This window comes from Triticum urartu, chromosome 7, assembly GCF_003073215.2.
Source record: "Triticum urartu cultivar G1812 chromosome 7, Tu2.1, whole genome shotgun sequence".
Lineage (NCBI taxonomy): Eukaryota > Viridiplantae > Streptophyta > Magnoliopsida > Poales > Poaceae > Triticum > Triticum urartu.
Window position 1 is genome coordinate 678,738,161 of NC_053028.1, and position 11,410 is coordinate 678,749,570.

Here is an 11,410-nt window from a genome sequence, read left to right on the forward strand (position 1 = left end):
AAATTTTTGAATGCTTCTCCCTCATCTTATTTGGAATCACAAGGGAATGAGTTGTGATCTACTGCTCATTTGCAGACTATCCTCTCTTACTGTGAGGTCTACGCTTTGTCATTCTCGACAAACGATTACCTCCAATGTGTATTCCTTATATCTGAATTGTAGCATACACAAGGTAATGGTGAAGTAGCCTATTACTGTGAGATCTAAGTGATCTTCAAAGTGTTATGTTCACACAATTGAGGTTGAGAATTTTTCAAGTTTATACTTGAGTATCAAATTTTTGCATTCTTATTACACAACCATGATGGTTTTTAATTTACCACCCGTAAATTAATTATCTCTGGTTTCCCATGTAGGCGAAGATGACTGCCAAAGAGTTTGAGGAGCTTGCCCTCAATGGCCACAATTACCCTATATGGGCTATGGACATCAAGATCAGTCTTGCGTCCCGTGGTATAGCGCGTGCAATACAACCCCCGGAGACTCCTCTACCGGTTGGGGCCATGCCGCTGACAGAACAGCAGAACTATGCTGCCTTATTCATCATAAGGCACCATATTCATCCAGATCTCAAGTCTGAGTATTTACAGGAGGAATCTCCTAGTACTCTGTTTCTGGCCCTCAAAACGAGGTATGAACAGCAGAAGGCAGTAGTCCTGCCCGAAGCACTCCATGATTGGACTCATCTTCGTCTTCAGGATTTCAAGTCCATCGGTGAGTACAATCATGATGTTCATAAGATATGTTCCAAACTGCGCTTTTGTGAGAAGGAACCTACTGAGGGGGAGAAGATAGAGAAAACTTTGTCTACTATGCTCCCTTCAGATAGGATCCTCTAACAGCAATACCGTGCTCGTAACTACACTGTCTATTCCGAGCTTATTCACATGTTACTTCAGGCTGAAAAGCATGATGAGCTACTCGCTAAGAATGGCTCCCAGCGCCCAGTTAGGGCACAACCTTTACCTGAAGTCCATCTGAATGTTGCGAATAGACAGAAGTTTAATGGTACCCCTCGGGGTAAACAATCCAATTTCGAGCATAAGCGAAAGCGCAATGGGAACAGGAGATCTAGATACCCAGGCAAGGGAAAAGGCACTTCAAAGCCCAGGTTTGATAAATCCAAGCTTTGCAACAAGTGTGGATGCTCCACGCATTCTACTGAAAAGTGCACAATGCCCAAGCATCTGGTTATGCTGTACCAGCAATCTCAGGGACGCAAAGCACCTCAAGGGAAAAGGTTTGAAGCCAACTTCAACCTTCATCCGGATAGCGCAAAAGGAGCTGGTGGTTCGCATGATGTTCCTCCTGGACCGAGCAACGCCGTGAATCCTTATCTGCCTGAGGCTACTGCTGAAATGGAGAACACGTTGATTGAGTACACCGCAAACAACGTGTTTGGCGACTTCGACTAGTCCCTCAATCTCCTAGTGATCTACTTAATTATGTCCATTTGTGATGATTGTAATAAGAACATAAGTTTGTTGTTGTCTTTATATTGTATTGTATCAGCACATTTTATATAATAAAGATTGTATTCTATATATTACTATGAGGTTTTCTTATTGAAAATTCTTTGTTTTATATAGTTTTCTACGGGGACAATCCGATGGAAGAGGAATTATGCCTTGTGAACAGTGGTGCCACAAACTCCATACTGAGGGAGATGAAATATTTCCAAACTCCGAAAAAGACGAATGGAGATATTCTAACTACCGTTGGACGCGATACTGTGATTGTTGGTACTGGACGTGCCATATTCACCCTCCCAAGTGGTACATATGTGACAATTGAGGATGCTTTACTGTATTCCGATTCTGCACGTACCCTGATCAGTTATCAAGATATCCGTAAAAATGGTTTTCATATTGAAACCCATGAAGACAACAAAGAGGAGTATCTACTCTTTACTAAAGATGACGGATATGGCAAAAAGGTACATGAGAAAATTCCTTCTCTGTCATCTGGTTTGTACTATACGTACATCAAACCCGTGGAACATGTTGCATACAAAGTAATTTTTCAGAATGTTAACGCATTCCAAACCTGGCATGACCGCCTAGGCCATCCTGGAATAGGGATGGTGAGAAAAATTACTAGCAATTCTATTGGTCATAATTTGCTTGAGTCAAAATTTCCTCAATCTTCTGATTTTGTGTGCACATCTTGTGCCACGGGAAAGCTAATTTTGAGGCCCTCACACCTCAAAATACAAGTTGAACCACTTCAGTTTCTTGAACATATTGAAGGAGACATTTGTGGTCTCATTCAACCATTATCTGGACCTTTCCGGTATTTCATGGTTCTGATTGACGCATCTACACGATGGTCACATGTGTGTCTTCTATCCACACGAAACCATGCATTTGCCAAGATAATGAGGCAAGTCATTAAGTTGCAAGCTCATTATCCTGAAAGTCGAATTAAATCAATTCGAATGGACAATGCTGCAGAATTCTCCTCATGTGCTTTCAATAATTATTGCATGGCTTTGGGGATTTAAGTTCAGCACTCTGTTCCATATGTCCATACACAAAATGGTTTGGCTGAAGCATTGATTAAGAGGATCAAACTCATTGCAAGACCTTTGTTGACGAATTGCAACTTGCCAACCTCTTGTTGGGGTCACGTTGTTTTACACGCTGCTGACTTGATATAATTGAGGCCAACTGCATATCACAGTTCTTCCCATCTGGAATTGGTACGTGGAAATCCTCCAAGCATTTCCCGTCTATGTAAGTTCGGGTGTGCTGCATACATCCCGATCTCACCACCACAGCGGACATCTATGGGCCCACACAGGAAGTTGGGGATCTATGTGGGGTACAAATCGCCGTCGATTATTAAGTACCTGGAACCCCTGACTGGGGATCTGTTCACAGCCCGTCACGCTGATTGCATATTTAATGAGGAACATTTTCCGGCATTAGGGGGAGATTTCAAGTACCAGAAAGAATGCCCGGAAATTGATTGGAATGCTCATTCCATTTCATCCTCTGATCCACGTACCCATGAGACCGAACTTCAAGTTCGGAAGATCATTAATTTGCAACATCTTGCAAATAATTAGCTAGATTCATTTACTGATTTGAAAGTTGTTACAAAATCCTTAAACCCGGCCAGAAACATGCCAGAAAGAGTGGAGGTACCAATAAAAACCACTCAACTCCCTATTCCTAAAAAGAGGGGGAGTAGTACAGCCTCTGACCCGGAGCATGCTTCTAGCAAGCAGCAAAGGAAATCGAGGAGAAAAACCTCGGAGTCAGTAAATGCAGGTCAACTCAACGTTGACAAACACCTGATGGGTAGTATACACCCAGTGGAAGGGCAACCTCCACAACCCAGTTCCAGTGTGCACAAACTGACTGGGACATCGGAACACCCAGACTCGATCGTATTGGGAAATCATGAAGAGTCACTAGGGGTGCAGGAAATTTCCATCAACTATGTTGATTTTGGAGAATCATTTGACCGTAAGACTACGACTGTCGACATATTTTTTGCTGAAAAGATTGCAGATACCCTTCTCACTGATCATGATCCAAGGTCTATCGTTGAGTGCCAAAAGCGCTCCGATTGGCCTAAATGGAAGGATGCAATCCAAGCAGAAATTGCCTCGCTTAACAAAAAAAAGGTATTCACTGAAGCAATACCAACACCTCCCGGTGTTTTCCCTGTGGGATTCAAATGGGTTTTTCTCCGGAAACGGAATGAGAACAATGAGGTGGTGAGATATAAAGCAAGGCTCGTAGCACAAGGTTTCACGCAGAAACCTGGCGTTGATTTCACTGAAACATATTCTCCAGTAATGAGTGCAACCACTTTCTGATATCTTATATCTTTGGCAGTGCAAAATCGTCTATCTATGCAGTTGAGGGACGTCGTGACCGCATATCTTTATGGGTCACTAGATTCGGACATATATATGAAGGTTCCTGATGGAATCTCTGTCCCGAATAAAAATGCAAAACGCAACATGTATTGTGTAAAGCTGAATAAGTCACTATATGGCTTAAGGCAGTCGGGACGGATGTGGTACAACCGACTCAGTGAGTTCCTTCTTCGGAAAGGTTACTCCAATAGTGCTGATTTCCCATGTGTTTTCATCAAGAAGTCCTCTACAGGATTTTGCATCATTTCTGTGTATGTTGATGATCTCAACATCATCGGCAGCACACCAGACATTGATGAAGCACGCAATCATCTAAAGATGGAATTTGAGATGAAGGATTTGGGTAAAACTAAATTTTGCTTAGGTATTCAAATTGAGCATCTTCCCTCAGGAATCATGGTACACCAATTTGCCTATATCCAGAAAATATTGGAGAAATTCAATATGGACAAATCCTATCCATCTAAAACTCCCATGGTGGTTCGATCTCTAGACGTAGAGAAAGATCCGTTCAGACCAAAGGATGATGGAGAAGAGGTGTTGGGACCTGAAATTCCATACCTTAGTGCTGTTGGAGCGCTTATGTATCTTGCAAATTGCACAAGACCTGATATTGCATTTGCAGTGAATCTACTTGCTAGACATAGCGCAGCTCCCACAAAACGTCATTGGTCTGGAGTGAAGAATATCTTTCGATATCTCCAAGGCACAAAGGATCTTGGCCTATTTTTCCAGTTCCTGAAAAATCAGGACTCTGATGTGATTGGATATGCAGATGCCGGCTATTTGTCTTATCCCCATAATGCCAGATCTTAGACCGGCTTCGTGTTCCTACATGGTGGCACTTCTATATCATGGAAGTCTTCGAAACAGACTCTGGTGGCAACATCTACCAATCATTCTGAAATAATTTCATTATTGGAAGCAACATGTGAATGTGTATGGCTTCGCAGAATGATTAACCACATACAACAGTCATGTGGAATGGATTCGATAAAATCACCTACCATTATCTATGAAGATAATGCGGCCTGTGTTGCGCAGATGCAAACATAATACATCAATAGTAATATCACCAAGCATATTTCTCCTAAATGGTTTTCTCCCATAATCTTCAGAAAAGCAGGGAAATAAGTATTCTGCAAGTTAAATCATGCGACAACCTTGCTGATTTATTTACCAAGTCTCTACCAAATTCTACATTCCAGAAATGTGTTCATGGAATTGGTATGCGAAGACTTAGGGACTTGCGGGTGTAAGGGGGAGTCTCTTCTTGAGATATCCTCATTTTATTGACATCACATTATGCTATCTTTCTTTGTGAGTATATGTTTCAGGGTCTCATCAAAGATTTTATGAAGAACTTTTGAAGGAGATTTTTTGTGAGATGATAGAGCTTTCCGGACAATCGTGAAGATGATCTACATGATCAAGCATAGATTAGGGGGAGTGTTAAAAATAATTCTGTAATTACACTGGTAGAAAAAGGGCCTATAGTCCCGGTTCGTAAGGGCCTTTAGTCCCGGTTCCTGAACCGGGACTGATGGGCCTCCACGTGGCCTGTGCCGGCAGCCCAGGCAGGGGGGCCTTTGGTCCCGGTTGATGACATAAACCGGGACCAATAGGCTTCCACACGTTAGCATCTGGCTGGAGCTGAGGTTTTTCTTTTTTTTTTAAAAAAGTGGCTGTTTTAGGGGTTTAGGGGGTTATTTTTAGGTTGTTATTAGCTAGCTAATAGAGAGAAGTGTCCTCTCTTATATCTTCATCCTTGGTTTACCTATGCTACTGCTATGTTCATTTCACCCGTAGATATATATATAATAACTCATGCATGCTCGCATCATACATCATCATATATAATAACAAGTCCTACTAATTAATCAAGCATCATCATACAACTTCTACTCGTTATTAATAATAAGTCATACGATCATCATCCTCATAGTCATCGAACCCAACCCTACATAATTGTTCTTAGCACATGATCATCAGTATCAGGTAGGACCTAAACACACTTAAGGTAAAATAGCATAAAACAATATAGACCCTGACTCTCCATTATGAAGAATGGAGATCATCCTGTCTCCAATTCTTGCGCCTCGCTTCCTTTTGCTTCCAAGAAGCTCCTTACGACTGTCCATACATTTTTCCCATCCTTTGATTGTCATGTCTCCACTTCTTTTAGAAATCCGGTATGGACAGTTGAGATTCGTAGGACGACCTGGATATATGTTCAAAACACGAAGGCTGCCGCCATTCTGATACATCAAATGAGGCACACAATCCTCTGGGATAAGCTGTTGAAAAACATAGTAATAACTTCGTAGTTAGCAATGATGTACTAGTTTTAGAAGTATGCAAAAAGATGCACGGATGTCGTAATAGTAAAAAAACTTACCAGGGTATCTCCATGGTAGTTACCGTAGTTCAACACGTGCACTAGTGGCACGTATTGACCATAATGTTGAGGAGTTCGATTGTAGATATTGTAATTCTCAAGATCGTTACAAAATCCAACCAGATGAGTTTTCTCCTTGTAAGTTAACTCAGAGCCATCGGTGTAGTAAATTCTATCTACCATCTTCTGCACATTCTTTGATACTTCAAAATAAGCTGTCAATGGAAATAAGCTGTCAACTATTTTGAAATGAACAATATAAATTAGTTAATAATTAACTATGTTTGAAAAACTCACATAGCGGTAGAACTGGAGGAGTATCAACAAGGACCCAAATGTCCATATTGTCTTGCTCTATTTCAGGATCACCAAGATCCATGGTGACAAGCATACCCTCATCAAAACCATACAATTTGCAAAATGCTTCCCAATTTTTGCAACCAAAATGAGTTACGCTCTCAGCATTATACAACTTTACTTCAAAATCCACATCATGATGGGTCCTTAGGTGAATTTTCTTCGTTTCAAAATTTTCATGGTCTTCAAAATCCATCCTCTCCAAGACATAGCGCCTTGCATGGCATGGGATAAACTATACTCGAATTGTAAAAGATGAAAATTACACGTTGAAATAGTTGAAGTCATGCTTAATTATGAAAAAAAACACTTGTCGTCGTTGCGTACCGTTTCAACTTCGAAAGTCTCCTCGAGCTTAATGCTGAAGCGCCGACCATCGTCCAGGTGAGGTCGGTCGCACTCACCTCGATCGTCGTGGCACCAGTCGCACTCCCCCGGAAGACTTTCGTCGTCCGATGATGACATTTCCTATACGTTCATAATTCAAAGACTAAATTAGATCATTATTATTCAACTAATCATATGCATATGCCTTGCATAGTGCTCTCCAATTTGAGCATTCAATAAGAAAAATCAAATCACAAAATAAAGTAGTAAAATAAACTACTTCTATAGTAAAATAAACCGCAAAATAAACTAGTTCTATTAATTTTCTTGCTAAAAATAAACTACTTCTATAGTAAAATAAACCAGTTTTATTAAATCAACTAGTTCAACTACTAAGCACTTACTATAAATAGAATAATGTAGTACTTACTAAAAATAAACAAGTTTACCTAGTTCTAACTAATTCCATTATTAGTTCTAACTAATTCCATTAAACACTTTCTAAGTAGTACTAATTACTAAAAGTTAATTATCGGGGAGGGGGGTATGTCGACAACGACATACCCGATAACAAAAAATAAGTAGAGGAAGAAGAAGAAAAAAAGAGGAGAAGAAGAAAGGAAAAGGAGAAGAAAAAAAAGAAAAAAAAGGAGAAGAAGAAGGAATAATATAGGAGAACAAGAAGAATTCTTCTTCTTCTCCTCTATTCCTTCTTCTTCTCTTCTTTTTTTCTTCTTCTTTTTCATCTTCTTATTTATTTCTCCTGTTATTTCTCTCCTCTTCTTCTTCTCCTTCTTCCTCTTCTTATTTTCCTTTTTTCTCTCCTTCTTTTTCTTCAAAATATGAACATATACATAAATGACTTTGATCATACATATATATGAACAACAGAAAAAATCATAAAAAATCTATGAACAAAATAAAAATTCTATGAACAAAATTACAACAGAAAAAATTCATAAAAATTCTATGAAAAAATGGACATATTCTTTGCATATATATGAACACACAAACTTTTGCATATGCAACAATAATATGAACAGAAAACAATGTATGAACAGAAAAAAATTCTAACTTTTGCATCTAAACTATATATACACCTAAATTAACTACAACAACTCAATTAACTATACATCTAAACTACACATCTAAATTAACTACAACAACTCAATTAACTATACATCCTAAATTACGCATCTAAATTAACTACACATCTAAATTAAGAAATTACGCAACGGTGAGGGGCGCGGCGACGGCGACGGGGCGGCGATCGACGAGGAGGCAGGACACGGGGGCGACGGTGAGGGGCGCGGCGACGGCGACGGTGAGAGGCGCGGAGACGGCGACGGTGAGGGGCGCGGCGACGGGGCGATGAGGAGGCAGGGGGCGGCGACGGCGACGGTGAGGGGCACGGCGACGGCACGGTCGGGGGCGAGGAGGCAGGGGGGCACGGGGCGGCGACGGCGACGAGGAGGCAGGGGGGCACGGGGCGGCGACAGCGACGGCACGGTCGGGGGCGACGGCAGGGGCGGCGGACGGCGACGGTGAGGGGCACGGCGTCGGCGGCGAGGAGGCAGGGGGGCACGGGGCGGCGACGGCGACGACGCGGTCGGGGAGACGGCAGGGGCGGCGGACGGCGTTGGGGCAGCCTGGCAGCGTCGATGTGCTCGGCATCGTTGGGGGCAACTGCGAGGGAAATGTGAAAATTTCCCAAGTCTTTGCTTATATAGCAAAGCCATTGGTCCCGGTTGGTGGCACAAACCGGGACTAATGTCCCCTTTCGTCCCGGTTTGTGCCACGAACCGGGACCAAAGGCCACTTTTCGGCAGCCCAAAGGGCGGGAAGCGGCGTCCTTTAGTCCCGGTTGGTGCCACGAACCGGGACGAAAGGAACCCTTTAGTCCCGGTTGGTGCCACGAACCGGGACGAAAGGACCCCTTTCATCCCGGTTGGTGCCACCAACCGGGACCAAAGGGCGTGTACTGGAACTGCCGCGGTGCGTTGGGATGTTTAGTCCCACCTCGCTAGCCGAGAGGGGCTCGGAGTGGTTTATAAGCCCTGCGGAGCCGACCACTTCGAGCTCCTCTCTACTGCAGGCTTACGGGCCTAAATCCACTCTCTGTGCCTGTGGGCCTACTGGGCCTACTGTGGGCCTGCATCCTGGCCCAACTAGCGGGTTTCTAGTCGTATGCAGGCTGTGGTGGCCCAGTAGGCGGCATTTTTAAAAAAAAATCCAGTTTTTTGTTTTTTACTAACAGCAAAATACTTACTAGTTTTTTGGTTTTTTACTAACAGCAAAATATTTATGATAATTCTTTTTGCTATTAAAGTTTCTTTTTGCTTATAATGTTCTAAACAGAAAATACTTAGATAATTTATTCTTTGTTGCTTTATTTATTTTATTTTTTTCTACTTATAACAAAATACTTATTGTTAATATAAGTTTTTTTTCCAGATTTTTTATTTTGTTTTCTGCATTATTCATTTTCTTTTTTTTTGCTTTATTTTTTTTTTTAGGTCACAAAATTTGTTTTTGAATAGTTAAAATTTGAATAGTTTAAATTTGAGTTTTTTAAGATTTGTGTGAATCACTAGTTTATGAATAACTTTACTATTTGTGTGAAAACACTTTGTGTATTATATTTACTATGTACAAGTTTGTGATTAACTTTACTAGTGCCATTAGTTTTCAAATTAGAATAGTTAATATTTGAATTCTTTGAAATTTGTGTGAATCTCAAGTTTGTGATTAACTTTGCTAGTGCCACTAGTTTTCAAATTAGAATAGTTAAAATTTGAATTCTTTGAAATTTGTGTGAATCACTAGTTTATGAATCACTAGTTTACTAAATTTGTGTGAAAACACTTTGTAGAATAGTTAAAATTGATTTTTGAGTCAATCTTTTTCCTTGCTATTTATTTTAGGTCACAAAAATAAAAACTTCTCTGTTAGTGAACATAGATGCACTTATAGAGAAAATTAAACATAAATTCATAATTCATTTCTATTTATGAATTTAGGTCCAATTTTCTTCTATAGGTGCATCTATTTTCACTTTGAGAGGAGCTCAACAACGCAGAGAGGGACGGGCTCATAAGCAGGTGTGGGCGCCCTTCGTTTGGCGAGGTGGGACTAAACTCTAGGTGCAACGAGGGCGAACCCTTTGGTCCCGGTTCGTGGCCCAAACCGGGACTAAAGGGGAGCCTGTGGTCCCGGTTCATTCCACGAACCGGGGCCAATGGTGGTGGGCCAGGAGCCAGGCCCATTGGTCCCGGTTCGTCCCACCAACCGGGACCAAAAGGTCCAGATGAACCGGGACCAATGGCCCACGTGGCCCGGCCGGCCCCCTGGGCTCACGAACCGGGACCAATGCCCACATTGGTCCCGGTTCTACATTGAACCGGGACTAATGGGCTGAGCCGGCCTGGACCATAGCCCTGTTTTCTACTAGTGTTAGGGGAAAATCTCCCCTTGCCCAAACCGTCGTTGCGGTTTGTCCCGCAACCGATGCCTCCCCTCGAGATCTCCTAGAACCGACGCCTCCTCGAGGGATCATTGTGTCTCTTCGGGACATATAAAAGGGGACTTGTAACCATCGATCAAGAGGATTCGATCATTCTGATTCAAACAGAAACTTTTCCCTGCGTGCTGCTTCCGGACTCCTCCTCCTCTGTTTCCTGTAAAAGCAGAGTTTCTCATCTCAAGCAGAGAAGTGCTTCTCCCTCATCTCTCGTCGGAAATTAGTCGATGCTTCTCGCAATAATTTCAACAACAATGCTTATAGAGGTAATTTTAATCCTAGGCCTTTTCCTAGTAATTCCTCTAATAATTATGGTAATTCCTATGGAAATCAATCTTATAATAATAATAATAGGAACACCTCTGATCTTGAGAATAATATTAAAGAATTTATCAACACACAAAAAGTTTTCAACACTTCCATAGAAGAAAAGTTGAGTAAGATTGATGATTTGTCTAGAAGTGTTGATAGAATTGCTCATGATGTGGAAAATCTCAAGATGAAATTTTTTGTGCCTAAAGTAGATGAATCAATTAAAGCTCTTTATGTTTCTATGGATGAAAGTAAGAAAAGAACTGCTATGCTTAGAGCTAAAAGAGAATTTTTATAAAAAGCTTTTCCTAGTGATTTCTTTCGCAAAAGTTTTGAAGATCTTAAAATGATTGGTGTTTCTTCTATTGATTCCTTGTTTAGTAAAGTTAAGAATGGTGAAAAGGGGACTGGATAAGAGTCAACTTTAAGTAGAAGGCGTCCCAATATTTCAGAGGGTGAAAATCTTGTTGAAAAAAATTGATGAAAGTGGGTTCGAAGAGGTCAAAACTTTAGCTAGTGATGCACCCACTCTTTTGGATTACAAAGACTTTAATTATGATAGTTTCTCTTTGATTGATTGTATTTATTTTTTGCAATCCATGAT